Below are 17,916 nucleotides of genomic sequence, written 5' to 3'. Positions count from 1 at the left end.
ACATTAATCCAGGTGTTTCTGGGGAGACATTTTGTAGATATGATTAACACCTGTGGTCAGTGGATTTTAAGTAAAGGGAGTTATCCTGTATGATCTGGGTGGGCCTTCTTTAATCATTTTGAAGGCATTAGAGCAAAACCAAGGCTTCCCTGAGGAAGAGGAAATTCTTCCCTAAGACAACATGAGTACACAACTGAGAGTCTCCACTCTATAGGCTTGCACTGTGGGTTTGGGATTTGCCAGCCCCCATCATGGCATAAGTCTTTGTGCATATGTGAATGCATATATGTGACTACACACATGAGTCTAAATATGTTGATATTCTACTGGTTCTGTTTCCCTGGAGAAACTGGCTGATGATGTAGGCTCTCAGAGCACACATATGCTGCCTCGCACCCTATTCACTTTCTAAACCTCCTCTGTTCTGACAGGTGCGTGCAAGTGTGAGCGGCCTTTTCCATGTGCCTGTCCCCCACTCCATTTATACTGAATGAATGAATACTGCAGAAAGTCAGGATGTAATATAATGCCACATCCTTGAGCATAATAAAGATGATTCTCTAAAGAAGAATAACCCCCTACTTGGTGGGTGATTCCTCATCACCCCTGTAGATAGAATCCACACAGTTGTGTCTTTTTCATTCTTGTCTTCTTGCTAGGCAATTAAAGGTCACTGTCATTGCCATCATCTTCCAGCTTGCCCACTGGCTTCACAGATAGACTCAGCCATTGATTTGAGGTCATGATTAATCCTTTTCATTTGTATGACCCACTTTGGGCCTTAGCTCTAATTTTTCTACACATGCATCATTTTGATGAGAATGATTTATAAACAGCTGTTCAGAACTAAGTGACTTTTTCTCTCTACTTCATCCTTCATTAGAATTTTTCTCTTCCTATAATAGTATTCTTTAACAGTCCTGGCCACAGGTTTGTTTTGAAACCCAGGATGAAGCCAGATATGCTCCCAAAGATGCTGGTGTGTATTTGTGATGTGTATTTACTTTGAAGTCCAGATTTCTCTTTAATGTTGTCATAGGAGATTTTTCTTTTCGGTGTAGAAGTGCATTGCACTGATAATTGTTTCTACTATTTTCTAGTTGGTGGATCTTGTCTAGCACAAACCTAAGACCTGATTTTTTTGTGATACTTACTGCTGAGGGGGTCACCAGTACTCAGAAATCATCTCTAGACACTGACAGCACTGATAAAGATTCTATTTCTGAGCTGGCGTTGTGGGTCCACAGGGCAATTAGGACTGGTTGGATATCTCCCCACATGACATAATGTATTTTGTCAAAGTTGGAACACATTGAAACTATGAACTCAGGCAGTTCCTTGAATTGTTTAGATTCAGAGACACTTGAAGGAACTAAAAATAGCTTCTCAGAGAGAGAAATATACTGGCATTTTTCCTTTTGGAGGAGCTCTAATTCATTCTGTCTCTTGATTCTTGGGAAACAGTGTTTCTGCTTCTGGTCCCATGGGAGCCACAGTGTGCTCAGACAGTGTAGGACAATGTGTGTCCTCTGAACATCCTGTTCAGTCTTTGCCTCCTTGGCCCTAATTGAGAAGGACTCAGTGCCAGAAAATGGAGTGCAGGGCTGAACTGCAGGGTTCATTACGGCTTTGGAGGAATATAAGCCCAGGATGAGCGAGCAGGAGGCAAGGTTGCTGCTATAAGGACAAGGGCAAAAATAGGCTCAGTATGAGGAGATGGCCCAAGTTTTGTACTTAAGTCATTGACCAGAACATTAAACAATGTTATCCCCACTAGAATGTGAGTTTTGTGCACTAATCCCCCCACACAAGTTGACAAGGGATAGCTATTGTGATTTCTATCATTTTAGTTATCAACTGTTAAAAGAATACTGTAACTTACTCTAAAGCCACACAGAGCCCATTAGACAGCCAGCATATTAAGCTAAATTCCCCTATCCAGGCAGCAGCTTAGACTGGCTTTGCTCTCAAAGAAATAATGTGGACTTGGAGCTAGACGATGTGGATGTGAATATCAACAATGTCACTCAAGAGTTGTGGAATTACCCGTGTGTAAAATGGGACTATGAATAATTCCATCCTTCCTACTACATGGTGTAGTTTTAAAGATGGGCAATACAAGAAGAGAAAATACAAGCCATTATTCCTGATGAACATAGATGCCAAAATCCTTAACAAAATACCAGCAAACTGAATGTAAGGGCACATTGAAAGGATCATACACTATGATCAAGTGGGATTCATCTCTGAAATGCAAGGATGATTTAACTTATGGAAATCAATAAATGTAATGTATCACATTAACAGAATGAAGGATAAAAATTCTCTCATTTTAATAGATGCAGAAAAAGCATTTAAAAAAATTTAACATGCCCTCATGATAAAAACAAACAAACTCTCAACAAATTATTATGTTGTACCTCAATATAATAAAGGCCATATATGAGAAGCCCACAGTTAGCATTGTACTTGATGGTGAAAACTTAAAAGCCATTCTCTAAGAACAAGACAAGGATTCTCACTCTTACCATTTCTATTTAACATAGTCCTGGAAGTCCTAGCCATAGTAATTATGCAATTAACAACAACAACAAAAAAAAAAACAAGTAAAAGGCATCCAAATCAGAAAGGAAAAAGTAAAATAATCTATATTTTCAGATGACATGATCTTACATAGTATATAGAAAACCATAAACACACTTCCAAAAATCTGTTAGAACTAATAAATGAATGCAGTTAAGTTGAAGGATACAAAACCAACATACAAAAATTAGTTGTTTCTTGATACACTAACAATGAACCATCTGAAAGAGAAGTTAAGGAATCAGTTCCATTTACAATATCATAAAAACAAAGCTACTCATCAGGGAAACGCAAATGAAACCGTGAGCTATCGCCTGTCATCTGGTTTTAAAGTACTCTGTTACCACGAGTTTGCTTAGCTATTTCTTGGAGAGTCAGTTTAGAATCTCAATCATGATAAGGAGGGCAAAAATGCTATCCAAGGAGAGAGCAGGATTTGGCCATTTCTCAGGAGCCCCTAGGTAGGGTGCAGGACCATGACTAGGTTTTGAGTATGTAGTTAATTCCTCCAGGATCTGTCATCATACAGTAACTGTGGTTGGCAGACAGATTATACATCACTGCTTGGGAGGACAGTGCAGTTTTGTTTTTCAATAGGAAGGCAGATGTAAATCTCTTGGTTGAGGAACATAGCAGCCTAAGTGATCATTTTAACACAATGAAGTCAGATCAAGTTATCCTTCACTCCAATGTCTCCAAATTTTCTTTCATTCTGAGAAAAGCCTAAGACTTTTTAAATGGCCACCATGGCCCTTGTTATCTGGTCCTTAGTCTTCTCTGGCTGTCTCCCCTGTCATCACTGGGCACCAGCCCCTGCCGCCTCCTGCTGTTCATCCCATCCACACACCAGGCTCACTCTTGCTTGAAGCCTCCAGGGCTCTTACCCTAGACCTTCAGCTCCTCTTTGCAGTCTTTGCTTAACTTCCCCCTTCCCAGTGAGGCCTGCCTGATCTCACCACACCAGTGACGACTTTCACCCACCCAGCACTCCCAAACCTTGTATGTTTGTTTAGCTCTAACATTTTCATCTAGCACACGTACCAATTATATGTACTTAATATAAACATACTTCACTGATATTTGTATGTGTTCATTTATTATCCATGTCTCCCTGTTTCAAGAATGGAATGATCCCGGGCCTGCTTCTGTTGTAGCTGCTGCCACCGCTACACCGAGTCCTCTCTGCCCCAGCTCCCGCCCCTCCTACCTACAAGACCTCCTTACATGTTGATTCCCTAAATAGCCCTAGGCTTCAGGCTCCCAGCTCTGCTACAGCAGAGAATTATCCTATCTTCCAAACACTTCCAGTAAAACTTTAAGGATTTCTATTTTGGCTAGACTAGGGTATATTACAACCCCACCTAAAGACTCAGTATTTCTCTAAGAACAATTAAAGTGCTGTAATCAGGTCAAAAATAACAGGTCTCCGTTACCCACTGTAACATTTATATTGAAGTATTTACTTTTATTGATGTTCCTAAAATTCCTGGAACCATACTCGTTTGTGGATGAGATGGGCTGCCTATAACTCAACCCTCCAAAAGTCAGCTCTGCACACGAGCCCCAGGCTGTGGCGGTCCCTGCTGGAAGAGGTTGGAATTCGTTGTACCAATATAGTAGTACTTGGGGTGGAAAAAAAAATCTGTTGCCAAGCTTCAAGATGAAAGAACTGTGAGGAAAATTTGTGCCCTTGATGACCATGTCTGCATGGCTTTTGCAGGACTGACTGCTGATGCTAGAGTAGTAATAAACAGAGCCCGTGTGGAGTGCCAGAGCCATAAGCTTACAGTTGAGGACCCAGTCACTGTGGAATACATAACGCGCTTCATAGCAACCTTAAAACAGAAATACACTCAAAGCAATGGACAAAGACCTTTTGGTATTTCTGCCTTAATTGTAGGTTTTGATGATGGTGGTATCCCAAGATTATATCAGACTGACCTCTCTGGTACTTATCATGCTTGGAAGGTTGTCCAGTCTGGTGGAAAAAATATTGAACTTGCTATAATAAGAAGAAACCAACCTCTGAAAATGTTCAGTGCCAAAGAAATTGAACTACAAGTTACTGCTATAGAAAAGGAAAAGGAAGAAGCAGAGAAGAAAAAATCAAAGAAGACTACCTAATTCTTAGTGTGAAGGCTGGGAGCTTTTAATGTTTTGTTTTACTTCTTGGAATTATTAAGTGAAGTTTTAAAGGAAATAAGTTGATTTATTGCATTACATTAGTAGTTAGGTACTGTTTTGGGAATGCCAGATTTGTGGCTCTCTTTAGTCTATTACATGGACAGACATACATTAGTATGAAGATTTTCTTTGAAAATATTTTAGTAATTGTTGAAAGCAGTCATAATTCCACATAAGCCTGAGATGATACCTATAACTTGTCCAGTATGTTACATTTTTTCATATAACATGTTCCATCAAATATATGAGTGCTTACTACATTGTGCTAGGGTATTGAGTGGAATAAAAGAAACATAAGATGATCCCTCCCTACAGAGGGAGTTTAACTGGCCCATAAAAAGAATGTGCTAAAGCCTGTAATGAAGTTATATTTTTGAAAGCAAAAGATATTAACAGGTATAAAAGCAAAACCTCATCTGCCTTATTATTTCAGAGCTTCGTCTCTTTTTTAATGCTCTTTTTGAAAATGAAGGAGAGAGGTTGAATTTTTGCAAAGGAATGAAAAACTCAAAGGAGATGGTAAAGAAAAGAATCAGTTTGAAAACAAGCAGTTATGATAAGATCTAACCCATTTGTGGTGGTGCTCTGAAGCGAGGGCAAAGGAAAGAGCAGAATCAGAATTTTAAGAGACATAAGGCCACCTCACTGGTTTTCGTTGCAGACCAAATTCCTGTGACCTCCTGGTGCTGCACTTCACTTACTCTGACATGAAGACTGTAGGCTTTTTCTAGAGCGGAACATGCAATCTGTATTCCACTCTGCTAATTTCATTGAACCCTGTAATTTCGTGGCTCTCTATACCTCTCCTCTTTAAAGCTTAGAATTAAAGCTGAATACTTGTTTCCTGTCACCTCCTGGCCCTGCTTAGCTGTCCAGAAGCAAAGGTGCTTCCCAAGCAGAAGGCTCACTAAACAAAATTTTGGCACTTCAGGGAAAAAACAAAACAAAACAACTTTTGACAATCAGATCAGCTCCCATTGAAGATATGTCTCAATATGATGTGCATCCAACACTCAGGAGGGGCAGGGTGTTCATATTATGCTTCTGTACTCCAATGAGCCCATTGTAAATCCTTGGTACTCTGCGTACTGTATTGAAATTATCTGTTTTATCAACTTTTTCTAATAAATATTGAATCTTAAGTGACAAAAAAAAAAAAAAAAGAATGGAATGATCCCTGTCTTTTTTATTCCCTGATATATTTCAAGTACCTGAAACAGCACACGGCACATAGTAGGTCCTGAAATGGATGTGGACTGGAATTGACTACACTCAGTCCATTAGTTACCCCATCTACCTAAAATGGTGTTCCTTGTGTGTGTCATGGGGCTACATGAACAGAAAAGCATGGACATGTTTCAAAGTCCTTGAGTCCACAAGTTATATTTCTCTAGATTAAGTAATAGTAACAAAACCAGCACAATTAATAGTAATATTGGCCTCTTATGACATGCCAGGCATTGAGCTAATCACTATACAGTTATGGAGGAACCGGTGTCATCCTTATTGTATAGTTAAAGGAAGTTGAGGCCTGTAGGGTTTAGAAAGCAACAGAGCATGGGTTTGAACCAGGCCCTACTGACTCAAGAGCCCATAGTCTCAGGGACTATGATATATGCCATCAGGATTGGGGTGATGTCACACCTGAGACAGTGGGCAGAGCTGCGGGCAGAGCTGCTGGCAGAGCTCAAACCACAGGCTCAGAGCTTAGATGCACAGGTCAATCCAACCTGATGTGTCAGCCAGCTGCCTCCATGGCCATGGCAGTGGCAGGGCAGGGGGCATTTTTCTCTTTTAAAAGGATACAGACCACCTGGGGACATCTGTGACATAGCATCAGGGCTGGGACCAAGATCATTGGGAGCTCCTGGGGGTAATTGCCCTGCAAAATACTGGACTGTGCCTTTAGCTAGAGAAGCTGTGCCCCTGCTTACTTCCAAATTGCCTGACCATCACTCTGACTTGAAACAATGTTTATTTTTCTTATTAATTACCAAAAGAATACGGTAATAAATAAAAGTCATGCATAATTCTAACACCCAGAGATGTTGATGATGACAAAATGATGATAGCTAATATTTATTGAGTGCTGACTATGCTCTAGGTACTGCACTAAGCACTTCGTGTGAATTCTCTCACTAAAGACATTCTCACCACAAGCCTGTGAGGTAGGCATCATTTTCTCCATTTTCCTGATGAGGAAGTGAGGCACAGAGCAAAATAACTTCTTAAGACTACCTTATTGGCTAGTGCACCCAGGTTTCAACCCAAATGTTACAGTTACTCTAGAACATGTACTTTATATGTATGCGTTTTAAAGTATACATCTATAAATATAAACTATAACTCAAGCACAGGTCTAGAATGACAGTACCCAAAATTAATTGGTGTAGGATTGTGGGCAGTGACTAATGACTGTGAGGTCTCTTTTAGGGATGATGAATATGCTCTAAAATTAATTTATGGTGATGATAGCACAACTCTATAAGTATACTAAAAATAATTGAAATATACTCTGTAAATGGGTGAAGTTCATAGTATATAAATTATATCTCAATAAAACTGTTAAAAATCTCAGTCAAAGTCAACACAAATCCCTTAAAAATGCAAATGAGTAGGCAGTTTTGCTGGAAATAAGCCATAGTTATATGAATAATATTTTGAAATAAATAGAATGAAAAATTAATTTAAGAAATCAATGTGGTATTATAATAAGTCTCTGAGTCATTTTAATTTTTAAAAAAAGGATTGCCCAATTGATTTGGAAAACTGTGATAAGGAGTAAATACCAAGCCATGTTAATAAATATATATACACCACACAATGTTTAACAGAGGCATAATATTTACTAAATTGATGAAGTCACATTCCAGTTGTGGACCTTTAGGCCATGTCTAATTTATCCTTGTCTCTCTTTTTTGCTAATATTTGAGTGCCACCCATGCTGGTCTTATGCTAGGTGCCTTGTATGTATTGTCTGATGTAGGCTCTATACATACATGCATTCACACACAGACAACCCTAATGAGAGAGGTTCTTTTATTAGCCCAGCTTACAGATGAGAACACTCAAGCACAAGGAGGTTAACTCTGCCCATGACCACACGTTAACATTTTTTCCTCCTTGGATGTTGTGTTGGATGACGCTCAGAAAGCTCTTCTCTGCATCCTGCTCCTCTGTTTTCTTCTAGCACATCACATTCTTTATATTTTAATCTTTGAGGCATCTGGAATTAATTGGGGGGCACAATTAGACAAAACTCTAATTCTAATTTATAATAAATGATTGACTAGTGGTTCTAAAACAGTATGTTAAATGATCCATTTCCTACTCTACTGATTTCAGGTGTTTTCTGTCATACCAAATTCTTACGTAATTTCATATATCTTTATTAACTCTTCATTTTAGTTAGTTCTACTTGAGACAAGGGTTTTTGTACCCTTTTATTTTTTTGTTCTTTTCACTCCACTTTTTGGTTTTTTTGGTTTCAGATTTAGGTAATCATTACATTTTCTTATAGGAAAAAGAGCTCCATTTTGCAAATATGTACAACAGTTATTTAGACTCATGTGTGTTTTTGTTGGTTTTGACACTTAGCTCTAGTCTGTTTGTGTTATGACTTACTCATTCCTGTGCTCTTAAATGTCAGGCTAGTGCAGGTCTGGGGTCTCTGGAACAGGGGGTGGTAGGGGGCAGAGTAAGGCTCCCCTCCCCTTCCTCTGCCTGCACTCCACCAGCAGCATTTCTCAGGTTGGATTTTCTCTCAAGCACCACCTGCCCTCTAATTAGCAACTGTTTTTGCAAATATTTGGTTGAAGTGTTAGGTTGTCCTACAGTCAGATTGTCAGTGTAGAGGGGTTTTCTTGTCCTCGGAGTTTTCACAGAGGAGAAACTGCCCTGAGGCTGCTGACCAGATGCCATTTTAAATATTCTTTTAACTTTTCTCCGTCAAAACAGAGATTTAATTTATTTATGCATACATGCATAAAATCTTTACTGATTTCATCAAAATAAGCAGTGTCTTAAAGGAGGGGTATATCCTCACTCAAAATAAATGAGGGAAGATGTTAAATTTAGAATCTTCAGACTTTCGGGACTTAGCTTGGAAGAGACTGCTGCTCACGGTGCGAAGGCAATCTTCTCGCAGGAATGGTGGCTCCTAAAGAATCCTGTACTGTTCGAGGTGCCACTGTGTTTTCTGGCATCGCTTGCAAATGGATGACCAGTGCACAAGTGGTTTTGCCATGACCTTGGCCTCTGCGGGGCCATGTCCTACTGGACAGCATGCCAGAACTAGTGAAGGAGAACAGGAATTAGCCCAAAATTCTTTAAGCCAGTTTTGGAATGGCTTCCTTTGGTAGGAAAACATGTAACTAGTGCTTGGTGCTGTTCAGCAAAAATTTTTATCTGTCCTAAGTAATCAGATGAGGGCTACCTGGCCTGGAAGATTACCACCCAAAAGTATTTGTTTATTTGTTCTTTCCCCTCTGCCTGTCCCAACCTGTTAGGTGACTAGGCAGCACCAATCACTAGAAAATGCCCTTTGCCTCTGCTGAGAATGATGATGCATGACTGGCACCCCATTCATGGAGCCCACGTGGGGCACAGTCAGGGAGGCTTTCCTCATTGGAAGCAGCATGTACAGACTTCCCCATGGGAGGTTGTGTTCATGCATATCCTATATCTGGCATTGTGCTTCTGGACTGCTGGTATACTTGCTGAAGAAAAGCAGTGCCAGTGTGTACTAGATACCAGGAGGGGAACAGAAGGGGCCTCTCATACCCTCTGTCTGCTTCAAGAACCAGCAGAGATGAATTTTACCTAATTCTAAACTAAATTTGTTGTTAGCATAAAATACATTCATGATTGGTTGTTGAGGAAATTAAAGCATAGAAAGCATAATTACACACAGTGTTAAATCTTACCCAGTTATTTTTATTTTTTTAAATTTTTTTACTTTTTTTAAATTTTTAATGTATTTTATTGATTATATTGTTACAAAAGTTCCAATTTTCTCCCCTTTACTCCCCTCCACCCAACATCTCCCTCCCCCAGCAATCCCCCCCCCAAGTCCATACCCATGGTTTGTAAAAAATAACTATCCCTCCCTCTCAGACACTAAGACCCTTTGTAATCTTGTAGAGGACAATGGGAGAAGGTCTCAAGCTCCTCTAGCTGCTTCAAGCTGGACATGGTCGTCATCCTACCTACCCTTGGGTCCAGAAATCCCTAATAAGAGTGGGGGTGTGGAAGGGAGGGTGGCCTTCCCACACGGGGAAGGATCATGCAGACTCCAGGTCAGTTGGCTGTCTCCGGACAACGGCGTGCTTGGTTTAACAGGCTGGCATCCTTGTTGTGTTCTGGGGGCAACAGATTTGGCAAAAGGGTTAAAAGACATCATTCAATCCATAACTACTAGATGACTAAAGGCAGGGATTAATTTTTCAATGTTCCACATTAGGGGAAAAAAAAAGAAAAAAAGGGTTTCTTTGGAGGAAGGTGTGCCAGGCACATCTCACCTGTCCAAAACACTTTTGCCCATTAAACTTAGTTTGGGCTGAGGGAAATAGTTTAGGTTTCCCCCCTCTCAGACCTCTGGGTCCTTTGTGTCCAAGCCATTAGGATAGAAAAGATAAATCTGTTTTAAAGTGAAGCCCACAGACCACCCCATTCTTCCCCAACCCAGCCATTTAGTTCAGCCAAACCATTGAGTCTCAGGAGGCAGCGCTGCAGAGATTACCCAGTTATTTTTAGCCAATCAACAAATGTCGAGCACCAGTTATATGACAAGCACTGGAACACAACTATGAGAAACTGGCTGTCAGGTGCCTACAGTGTAGTGTAGTGAGGCAGACAGGTGAAAATACTTTTCAAAAGACAGTCTGGACAATGCCAGGATAGAGATAAATAGAGGGAAACCAGGAGCAAAGGGATGGGTGTCTAACTCCAATGGAACGGGGATCAAGGAAGCTTCCTCCAAATGGGACTTGGAGTCTGACACAGAGGAGTTACCCAGTCAGGCAAGAGATGAGAAAGACTTTTGAGGTGGACGTTACTACCTAGAGATACTGTTGGGGAGTGGCATGTAGTGTGTAGGACTGTAGGCTTGGGAGGAAGACACAGTTATAGAAGTATTAATACATAAGAGTGCCATGGCGAAGAGCTTTGTATGCAGAATGAATTTTGGTCTTCTCAGTCTTAATCAGAGCTGCAGATACATACCTAATTGAAATAATGTGCTTCATGTATTTTCTTTCTTTTGTATCCTTTTACTCAAAGGTGATTGAACATTATTGAACCAAGATGATATCAAGAGGCAAGTGGTATTTAGCCAAACATGTGTGCCAAATACTGTTTTAGGTGCTATGGGTATTAGAAAAATAATAATAATACAGTTAATATTTTACCATATGCCTCCTACCATCTGAAACAGCTTATAATATAAATAGGGATCTAACTAATTTTTATTTTATTCTTCACCTGAGGACATTTTTAAATGTTTTCAGAAAGAGAGGAAGGAGGAGAGAGAAATATTGATGAGAAAGAAGCATCGATTAGTTGCTCCTCATATGTGCTCAGACTGGGGCTTTTAGGAGCCCAGACCTGGGATCCAATGCAGCCCTGAACCAGGGATTAGACATGCAACCTAGGAATGTGCCCTGACTGGAAGTCACACCCACAACCCTTTTGTTATGGGACGACACTCCAACAAACTGAACCACACCAGCCAGGGCCTAATGTTTTAAAATGACATACTATTTTGGAAGATGTGTACATATGTGTATATACATATGTTTACTTGTATATTTACACATATCATTCAGTGGTTCTCAGATTTCAGAGGGCATCAGAATCATGTGGAAGGCTTGTCAAAACAATTTGCTGGGACCTACCCTTAGTGTTTCTGATTCATTGTATTTGAGGTGGAGCCCAAGAATTTTTGTTTCTTATAGGTTCTTAGTGACGTTGATGCTTCTGGTGCAGGATGCTGATCTGTGCTGATACAAATATAGGCAAACTAATGAAATCCAGGTGTTTGAGGGGCAAAGTGTTAAGACCTAATCAGAGTAGGATGAGGTGAATCACAAGGTCAATGTTGTACCTGCTTTTAAAGGAGGGGAGAAAATTTGGGCCATTGAACATGTGCCAGGAAGGCATGTTGTCTTGAAGAGCTGGCATATAAAAAAGCAAGTAGAGAAAAAAATGTTGCTTACAGGGGCAATAGCTAGCTATCTTGGCCGGTATAGAGAATTTCTGGTTATTAAATAATGAAAACATTAACAGAGCATATTAAATTGGGAAGGAAGGGTAAGTGAAGTGTGTAAAAAGGTGTTTAACAAAGCCAAAATGTTTATATCTTAAATAACAGGCATGAGAAAGTAACTGTAGGATACTCAAAAGCAGTAAGATAGAGCTTAGCAAGACATTCTCTATGTCCTGAGCTGGATCAGAACAAAGGCTGTTGTACTTTTCTAGGTGATATAGGGTTATCCCCAGCTTTTGTATGTGGAAATATTAGTAGGAAAAAATTGAAAACAACAGATAAAACTATGGAGAACATAATTTAAAAGTTAGACAAGAAAGATGTCTGCCTTTGTTCCTTTCATTTTTTTCTAAATACAATTCTCCATGTATTTTCAATACTTAATGAATTGTTCACTGAGCAAGTAACTTATAGATTAACTCCAAAAAACATTTTCTTATGTAAAAAATGGGGATTTTACATAACAAGGCTAGCTCTGGGTATTGCGTGGATAAACAAAATAATTTCTGTAAAGTACTCTCATCATTCAAAAGTCTAATGTGATTAATGTTGCTAATGACAGAATGAGAAATCAAGTGCTCATGTGGATTTAAATTGGTTCCAAGAAAGGAAATTTGTGCTAATTCCTTTCATAAAAAGGAGTTAATGGGGTGCCTCAGGAATTGGTGCCTAGCATTTGAAATAATTAGTTGGAGAAAAGTAACTGGCTTGTTGGAGTAGCTGATGTCACAAAAATTATGTAGGTTAGTAAGAACCACAGAGAATTCTACAAAATATTCCAGAAGGAACTAATCAAACAGTATGACCAAAAAATAGGACAGCAGCGCCATTTTAACAAAGATAAATGACTTGTTTAGAAAGGAAATAGTTTCCATTTTCTCAGCATGTTGATTAACCAAGAGATCTTGGAAAAGCAATGTATCACAGTAGTTAATATATGCCCTGGAATACTAAAGAGCCATATTCATTCATTCATTCATTCACTCACTAGATTGTTAATTCAGCACATGTTTACTGATCTTCAGTGTGTCAGGCAAAGCTGCTAAACAAAAGTGGATCAAGACAGTCCCTATCTTTAAACTCGCTCAGGGTCCAGTGAAAGGGATAAAAAGGCATGTGTCTATAGAACTACTAAAAAAGTAAATGTATCAGTTTTACTTTATTGCCATGTAACAAATTACAGAACTTAATGGCTTACAACAACACACTTGATCTGTTTCCATGGGTCAAGAGTCAGGTACAACTTAACTGGTCCTCTCTTCCGCGTCTCAGAGGCTATATAATCCAGGTGTTCGCTGGTCTCATCCTCATTGGAGGCTCAATTGGGGAAGAATCCACCTTCAGCTCACTGAGGTTGTTGGCAGAATTTACTTCCTTGTGGCAATATGACTGAGGGTCCCAGCTTTTTGTTTGCTGTTGTCTAGAGGTCACCTTCAGCTCCTAGAGATCCCTGCAGTACCTACTGATCACCTAAAGTTTTAGAAGTCACCTGCAGTTTCTAGTGGTCACCTGCAGTTCCTTGCCACGTGGGCTTGCTCAGCATGACCCCTTGCTTCCTCAAACTTCTTGCTCCAGTCTAAGGTAGAGACTTATGTGACATAACCTAATTTTAAGAGTGATATGCCATCACCTTAGCCTTATGGTTATGAGCCAGTCACAGGTCCCAGATGCACTCAGAGTGAAGGGATTACACAGGGCAATAAACAATAGGAGGTGGAAAATACAGGGGTGAGGTCACACCTTAGAGTCTGTCTGCCTGAGTAATGTGCTATAGACTTCCTAGCGAAGAACACATTTGAGACAAATTTGGAAGGTTATGAGAAGTTACTCATCTACTTCTTATTTATTTGTTTGTTTATTTATTTATTGTTTTTCTATTACGTTGTCCCATTTTTTCCCCCACTGCTTTCCCCTACCCCGCCCCCCAACCCCCACCACAGTCAATCCCTACCCTGTTGTACATGTCCATGGGTCTTTTATACTAGTTCCTTGACTATACCCTTCCCCTCATCTACTTCTCTTGATCCTTTTGTTTACAGCCTTGGAACATTTAAGGTTAATGTTTCGCTTTATTATTAGACCTGGTAGGACTTTATTCATTAAATTATACTTTGTTATACTATTAACTTTTATCAAAATTCACCTATAATAGCAATAAGAATAATTACTATTGTGATTATTGGTCAAGAAGGATGTAATTTACATATTTTTGTAATTATTGGACAAAAACTACCAGATAAAAAGGACAAAATATCTTTATTTAAAATTCAGAAATGAATATGTTAACCTTATAAGACCAAGGCCATTTCCAATTTCCAGTCTAGTTTTCTTTTCAGCTGAGCAATCTCTTAAAGATATGCTTGAAGTAGACCAAATGAGAACTAATTCTGTCCCTACCCTGTTACCATAGTCTCTAAGACTCTAAGAACATTTTTATGGAACTTGCCACTATCATTTTTATTAAAGCCTCCAACCTTTTCTTCACAGAAATACCTCTCTTTGTGCATTTGTATTTCAGTTGTGGTATATTTTAGTTAAGTTATATAAGTATAATAGCAAGTATGATTAGCATAAATAGTGTCAGAAGGAAGAAGAACCAGTTCATGGTAGCATGCATGCACCGCCCCTCTCCCTGCCCTCCCCACACACAACATGCCTTCAACTGATTCAGACACCGGGGCAGGAGTTATGTTCTTAAGTGCCAACCTGGATCCTCCTGACTCAAGCGGGTGTTGCTCTTACCCACTGTGCCTTCCACTGTCATATGAAATGTGGCTTATGCATTTGTTGTAAAACTTGATTGTTGGTGGTAGTTTTTTATGCCTCTCAGTTTCTTATGTAAAGCTTTTAATAAAAATTTATGGCAGAATAAAGTATCAAATAAACCTTTATCCTCCCCAAAGAATACCAGCCCCTTTGTAATAAAGGGACAGTCTCTCCTTTGCCCTGGCCTTGTGTGCAGCCACAACACAAGTTGCAATTATGCTGGACATCTCAGAACTTTAGAAATGGGGACAGCAGGCATTTACTCTTTCATATTGATATCTATACATGGCCTGCTTGTACAATTTAACACAAGATAATTTTAAGAAAAATAATTGAGAATTAAATCTTTGAGAAGCAGTCCATATGTAAAATAGATTTACACTCCCATTTCTTAATCTAAAGATTTCAGCTTTTTACACAGATGTTTTAAAATAAAAATGGCCAAACCGTTCATCATGCACCCCACATTAGAAGCTGTCATCACTATTTTAGAGTCGTACAGTGTTGGCCATTTCTGAAGCTCACATCAGATCCCCTGTTAATCTTTGGTAACCATGCCAGGAGAAAACTGTTCACTTGTCAAGTGAGATAAATAAATTATCCAACGAGAAAGGCTACTTACTACCTATGCAAATGTGACTGAAGGCCAGTATGGAGACTAACGCTACTTGGCTTGTCCTGTTCACATTTCTCAGACAAGCAGACTGAGTGCAGCAATGCTGCACAGTCCTGAGTTCATTGCTCTCCTGCCTGGAACATGGGAAGCACAATAGTCTCTATATTACAGGATTGTTTTGAGGATGAAAGATAATTTATGCAGAGTGCCTAGTGCACTATAGGATATACTAAAGTAGTAATACGTGTTTGTTGAATGAATGAATGAATGAATGAATGAATGAACAAGTAAACTGATGAATAATTATTGTGTGGCAGTTTTCAATCAGGATAGAAAAAACAATGAGCTGTCAAACCAAGGACGAGCAGGTTACAACAGTGGTTGCAAACACTCATGTTAACTTTTGCAAGGTGGCTATAATATCCATTGTATGCAGAAGAAATTCAGATAAAGCTTATGTGTTACGAGGTCAAAGCTTAATCTATTACCCAGCTTATTCTAAGCCACATTCATTAACCACCAATGCAGTACATTTAAGAGAAAGTAATATTTATCTAACAGGTTTATGACATAATTTAGGTTGAATTCGTGGTTGGCACCTTGTAATATTCACATATTAACTCCTCTCCTTGGATAGTTCCTATGGCTGATACAATGGAAAACACCAGTTAACTGATTGTCTATGATTTCTGCAGTCACAAGTATCTATCAGAGCCACACTCTGAAATCAGACACTTCTTGTAATCCTGACCATATTGTATGTGAAAGGAGAATTTTATATGCATAGTGCTAACATTAACTAGGCCCCAATTAATTGTTTCCAATGAATGTTTCTTAAAGAATAGTGCTAAATCACCATAAGAAATCTCTTCTGAGGCATTAGGATAGGGAGCAGTTTCCTAAAAGTGTGACTGAGATGCTTTCATTTTTCTCATCTGGGAGGCTTAATGTGTGAAGAAGGGAAAGTACTTGATGGACTTAAAAGGTGCTGATCATTTGTGTGACCTTGAGAGACTCCCCTAACCCTCTGACTTTCAAGTTCATGTACAGAATCTGTAAATTGTACGAAATGACCTCTATAATGCCTTCCACTTAAATAGTCTGGAAGTCTTTTTGTGTAATTTGGTCAAATCAGCAATTCTGGTGGATCTTGACCCTCCAGGCCCGTGCGGTGGTGCTGTCCCAGTTGAAACTAAGCTCTCTGCTTGAATAGGACAGGACAACTGCCATGTCACTGTCACAACCTACTAACAGCCTGAAGACATCTCAGTAGTTTAAAAACTCACACTTCCAGTTTTGCATGATAGAATTTAACTCAGAATTTTAAACTAATTGCCCTCAAATGTGCAATGGCTTATTTCCTCTTCCTTCTTCTCTCTTCCCCTTCTTCCTTTTTGGTTGTATTTAAGTGTTTCACCTCGGCTGGAAAGAATCGAGTGACACTGTGTTTTTTACCACTTTAAAGTCCCTGAGTTTTACTTGTGGAAAAAATTGAAGGATACAGCTGTGTAATCCCCACCTGTATTCTCTGTTACTCAGTCAAGAAGTTTTAAGACTACAGAGGGTATCAAGGTGGCTGGAAACAAAAACAGTGATGGGCACTTCAAAGGACCTAACCTGTTCGAAAGGAGTTGAAGAGTGGCAAGTAGATGTTGGAGACCAGTTTATCATTTCTGTGCTATTCCAGCTCTGCCTTTGCCATCACATTGCTCGCTGGTGCTGACAACCAAATTTTGGGAGAAAAAAAAATGGTTCTATCTTTTGCAGACCAGCTTAAAAGAAAATAAATTCTTAGTTCAGAACTTTTAATACTTATGGGGAAATCTCAGTTTTAAACTATGGCTTCCCTTCGCGAACTACATCATTGTTAAATATCTGAACTCATTTGTTTGGTTACTCTTCAGGTTGCAAATGCTTTTCAAATGCTTAAAAGCAACAGGATCTAATGCATACAATCATTTTATGTATTTTTCCTATAATATTGCAGAAGTTTATAGTCTTCCTGGAAAAATAAGTGAATTAAAAGGCCATCATCTCATGCATTATTAAGCATAAATATTGCCACTGGATAAATCAATTAACTATTAACGTTCTCACAGCACAATGTGTCAGGAATCAACTTCATAAATAATACACTTTTGAAATGATAGTGCAAAATGGGGTTGATTTTTGCACAGCTAATATTAGAATACCAAACAAAAAACCGAATGCTGGAGATGTTACTAGATACTTCTGCAGGAAAAGCAATGATGAAAAGAATTCAAATTTTCTGTCGTTGTGCCATATGCTACAACTCTTGCTTACATAATATTATTTAATTGACAGATTTACACACTGGAAATTTTTTAATATGGCTGAGCTGGATTGGATTTTATGTATTAACTTTTACCTATAGTGAAATATTCCATTGTTTTGGTGCTTCTGCTTCTCAGTTCATAACCTCATTGCTTTCCCTTATATTTTGAGTTTATAGTGTTTTTTTTTTAACTGATCACTTCAAAAG

At 39.0% G+C, this 17,916-nt stretch overlaps 1 protein-coding gene and 1 pseudogene across 2 annotated transcripts in view; both read left to right on the top strand.

Annotated features, from left to right (window-relative positions):
- The window catches only part of MTUS2 (microtubule associated scaffold protein 2), a 447,573-nt gene that overhangs the window by 98,853 nt on the left and 330,804 nt on the right, over positions 1-17,916 (top strand). The window lies entirely within an intron of this gene.
- Positions 4,092-4,707, top strand: LOC150012404 (proteasome subunit alpha type-7-like pseudogene; annotated as a pseudogene).

Source organism: Furipterus horrens, unplaced genomic scaffold (genome assembly GCF_987537825.1).
Source record: "Furipterus horrens unplaced genomic scaffold, mFurHor1.1.pri manual_scaffold_4, whole genome shotgun sequence".
NCBI classification, from domain to species: Eukaryota; Metazoa; Chordata; class Mammalia; order Chiroptera; family Furipteridae; genus Furipterus; species Furipterus horrens.
Note: the sequence above shows the minus strand (reverse complement) of the source record. Positions and strands in the feature narration are given on the sequence as shown.